The sequence below is a fragment of the Montipora foliosa genome, chromosome 2 (assembly GCF_036669935.1).
Source record: "Montipora foliosa isolate CH-2021 chromosome 2, ASM3666993v2, whole genome shotgun sequence".
NCBI lineage: Eukaryota > Metazoa > Cnidaria > Anthozoa > Scleractinia > Acroporidae > Montipora > Montipora foliosa.
The window spans coordinates 40,517,077-40,521,614 of record NC_090870.1 but is presented as its reverse complement, the minus strand read 5'-3'; the positions used below and the strand labels follow the sequence as shown (position 1 = coordinate 40,521,614).

The following is a 4,538-nucleotide window of genomic DNA, read 5'->3' as shown; positions in this document are numbered from 1 at the left end:
GCTGATGGTAAAAAATTGCTTTACCAACAGAGTTTAAAGGGTTCCATCCTCCGTGAGTTGAATGTATACACTAGCTGTCCCTGTGTAATCAAAACAAGTTGGCACACGACCTGATGTAAAAAAGTCCATTGATTTATGGCGAGAAATTACTTTAAAACAATACCTCAGATGCAAAAGTTATGGGTCACAATTGTAGCGCAATTTATCTGTGATGCTTACTTGTGTAGCGAGTAACTACTCAGTCCCTCCAATATTTGCTATTTTGAGCAGTACACACAAGTATTACAGGCTCACATTTAGTTGTAGAACTAATAGACACTTGAATAAAGTTCCTTTGCTTCTCTTTCATTTACACTTCTCTATTTACTTATTGATTTTTGGCTGTTTTGAGCCTCAATTAACCTGTTCTGTTTCCTTGCAGGAAGAACGAAATTGCAGTTTAGCCACGGTGTCAAATCACCTTAGCTCGCTGCTGTACCCAATAAAATTTGTGAACAAAGAGGATGCTCCTGACTTCAAAGGGGTGCCGATTATCCGCCAACTCAGAACGCAAGCCAGAATTCTCCAAAAAGCAGGTGATTTGGAAAAGCCAACCACGATGGAAGATCTTTCTGCCCAAAATCGCTGGATCCCTTGGTTAGTCTTGGCATGAAATCTGCTTTTTGCTCACTCTGTGACGGCATAGACTAAAATTAGTATTCGGTATATTGCATAACTAGCTGTACACTACAGATTGTTAAGATTCAAACAATTGTGTTAGTTCCCAGTCACACTAATTTGAGGGAAGCTTAGAGCTTCAGGAGAAATTGGCACTTAAAGTAAATTGATTAACCATTGTTTGCAAGATACATCTCTCTTGGCTGCAGTAGTTTTGACCTGAATCATTCACTTTCCCTTTGTCCTGGACAGCCCAACCTGTGTGAACCTTATTCATTTTTTTGTTTTTTGGCTTTTGTCTTTAAAAAAGGGAGGAAGTGGTTTCCGCCGTTAACAAGCAAAGAGAAAAATTTGAATTGACAGGCCCGATGAAGTTCAAAGCCAAAGAATTTGTGACCTAATAATGCTATCCTTGTACGTGTTTATTCCCCCGGCACGGGGATTGGAAATAAGGACCTTGGAAGTCCTGTCAGGGGAACAGGCTAGTAACTTTGACCCAAAGAGCTCCACTGGGAAGAATTATTTGATTGTCAAGGATAGTGGGGACATTGTCCTCCACTTTAATAACTACAAGACAAGGAAGTTTTCTGGACGAGACGAGCTGGCTCTACAGGTTAGACAATCTTCTCTTTGGTTCCAATAAATTAAGTAAGTAAATAAAGAAATCAATCAATAATAAATAAATAACTTGATTTACCAAGGGTGACACATTATAGTTGAGAACTGGTAAACTTGTGGCCCTCCCCTAAAATATATAAAACTACATGTAAGTTACAAATATTAAAAAGGGTAAAATGTAATATTCAAAGAGTGAAAATTTTATGAAATGGCAAAGCTATCAAAGCCAGCATAACCTTTCTTTATAAGATTACAATAATTCTGTTTGAAGGCAATAATACTGGTGCTAGATCTTGTATTAATAGGTAGAGAGTTCCAAAGTTTTGTGGCTGTAGCAAGAAAGGTTTTTTCCACCTTCTGTGTCACATTTACATCTAGCGCAGGGTAAAGTTGTATCATCATAGCGTGAGGTTCTGGTTGACATGTCGCTGATATGCACTAATCATTTTATTTGTCAGGTACTCTGGGCAAGATCCATTTCAGCATAATTTTGTAGAATAAGCATAATTTATTTACGTCAATCTCATCACAAAAGGGTAGCCTGTTTTGGGACAATTTGCCACACTCATGGTGATCTGAGATAATTGACCTGAAATTTCTACTGATTGACATGGATGAAGCGCTCCATCCATAAACATTTGTTGAAATCCATCGATGTTGATTCTGTTCTCAAACTGGCTAGCTGGCAATTTATGCCAATCTCAAATTGTTAGAAATTTGTACAATGTGTGTTCAGCAATCAAAAGTGTTGACTTACCGTTTAGTTTGATGATTGACCAAACATTCAGGTAAATGCCACTAATCTTTTTCAGCCACAGGACGAGCTATGTCGACTGCTTCTGTCATACATAAAAGATTATCGGCCGCATATGGTGACCGATTCCAGTGGTAGATACCTCCTGCTGGTAAGGCTTTAATCTGGTGTTACTAAGTTACCAAATGATACTCTCACATCTTGTGTAATTGAAATTTCAATTTCTGGACTTTTGGGGTGAGGAAAGTGCCTTAAATACCCCTACTTTGGCCCAGCCAAGGATGCACCCTAACCCTAACCCTAACCTCGGAGAACAATACTCAATTGCTTTTTGTAGTTGAAGTACTCGGAGCCTGAGTTTGGGGGAGCACGCATGTTAATGTGTTTTCCATCAATGGCTCCAACTGCACGTGGAAACGGCCATTTGGATTCAAATTCCTCTACGATTTGTTCCCAATGTTGTTTTGAACTTCGTGGCTTAGGTAATCATCCCTCAACACATTATACAAGGCTTCACACACCTCAGGTATGTTTTTTTAAATAGACAAAACATATGCAAAAACTATACATGAGATCTTCTGAATGAGGTGGTGAAGAAGGAGGTAGATGGGGGTGGGTGACTTATTCCCAAGAAAATACTTAGTCTTGTGGGACAACAAAAATAGTATGCTCATTTTTGAAGTTGTATTAATAGGACTATTTTTCTCCCAACAACTAGGGATGCACAGAATAATAAAATAAACAAGGTTTCTAAGTAACACAATAGGCAAACACAAAATTCAGAACTTTTACAAGTCATGCTTGTTCTTCCGCTTTAAGACGTCAGTAACAGTTTTGGTTCTTGTTTAATTAATGCCAACATTATTTCATGAAACCTGTTAAAGCAAGTTAAAATAGTGACCTTTAGATTTGAATACGAGATAGTATGAGGTTGAGTTCAAGTACGAATTTTCAAATCTTGTTCGAGTGCTTTGGATGATCACTAGTGGCATCAATCTTGTTTCTACAATATCCTGGTCTGCTACAACAAGGAACAGTGAGGAGAGGAGACTGGTTTGAAATTAGAAATTCATACTTGTACTCAAATTTGAAGGTCGTAATAAATTGTACTCAGTCTCTCATAGTTCTTTAACTAAATTTTGGGCCAAACCCTGGGCTTCTCGTCACTACTGAGTTTTTCAGGGCTTTCCCCAACACCTACGCTTCTTTTTCTTCATTCTTTGTTGTTTATATAATATGAGAAACGCTATAATCGCAACAGCTTCAAGTTTTTGCTTGTTCATATGCACCATATTTCGTGGGTGACTACACAGCCTCACCTTTAGTGAAGCCCTGACAGAGTAAATTCCAACAAGCGCCATGGCCCAAAAAGTAGTGACAGCACATAAAATGAAATTCCGACAAAATACATCCTTTCCCATCAAAATTCCGACAGTGACGTCAAGGCCAAGAAAGAGCTGATTAAACCCCAACACGAGTGATTTTAAAATTGAGACAAGTGACATGGGACCCCCCCCTGTCAGGGCCTCCTCGGTCTGCATATCTCGGGTGTCCAAAGTAATTACTGGCGCACTAAACTTTAAACTGTTGACAATTATTTGCTGTGCCATCTACACTATCAAATATATTTGTCACATAAAAATTGCTCGTGTAAATGGGGCTTCAAAAAGGCCCGGCTGACAGGACATATCCGGTGTGTAAAATGCCAACAGTAGCAACACTTGCGATGTGTTGAGATGACCTTAAGCGAGACAAAGCTGAAGAAGGTCAATTATATCTGTAGTGATTGCAATTAGTGAAAGACAAACATAAAACTTTCCTACCACGTTGTCTTTAAAATTTAAAAAATTTAAAACTCAGACGCACATCGTCAGGCTTTCTTTTGAATAACTTAACACTCTTTGTTCATGTCCTTGTCGTCCTTTTTCCTATGACGTACCATAGTCATGACCTGAATTCACTAGTTTAGTTTGTAACATTTGAAATGCCATTGTTTTTAAGACAATTCAACCCTTTCGTGTACTTGTCCACAACATTGTTTTGTGTTTTTGAATCAGGTAGAATATTTTCATTTACTCATTTATTCAGAAAACAGTTCTTGACCTTTTCCAAATTACAAAATGGAACAGGTTTTTACAAGTGGAATCATTCAATGAAACATTGAAAACAATAGGTGTGAAAATTTACTAAGTGCACGACAAATGTTTGCTCATAAAGACATCTCTCATCAAGTTTGCGGACCGAGCAATTGTGAAAATGCTCAAGATCTTTTAGTGAGGGTCTACCACAAACGATGTGTGCATTTGAGCGTATTTACACAGTATTTGTGCTGACTTTGCACCGCAAAAAACTTCTCTTCTTCTGTCATTTCACCATGCCATGTGCCCGTACGCATCACCTAGCACGTGCGTGTTAAGGACTTGACTGTGGACTGAAAGTAAAAAAACGAAAACGAAGCCCGAATTTAAACTCGGGCACTTCCTTTGGAAAGCCCGAGTAATTACTTGAG

The 4,538-nt window shown here is 38.5% G+C and overlaps 1 pseudogene; it reads left to right on the top strand.

The window, feature by feature from the left end:
* Positions 1-401: 401 nt before the first annotated feature.
* Positions 402-2,262, top strand: LOC137990793 (uncharacterized; annotated as a pseudogene).
* The last annotated feature ends 2,276 nt before the right edge of the window (positions 2,263-4,538 follow it).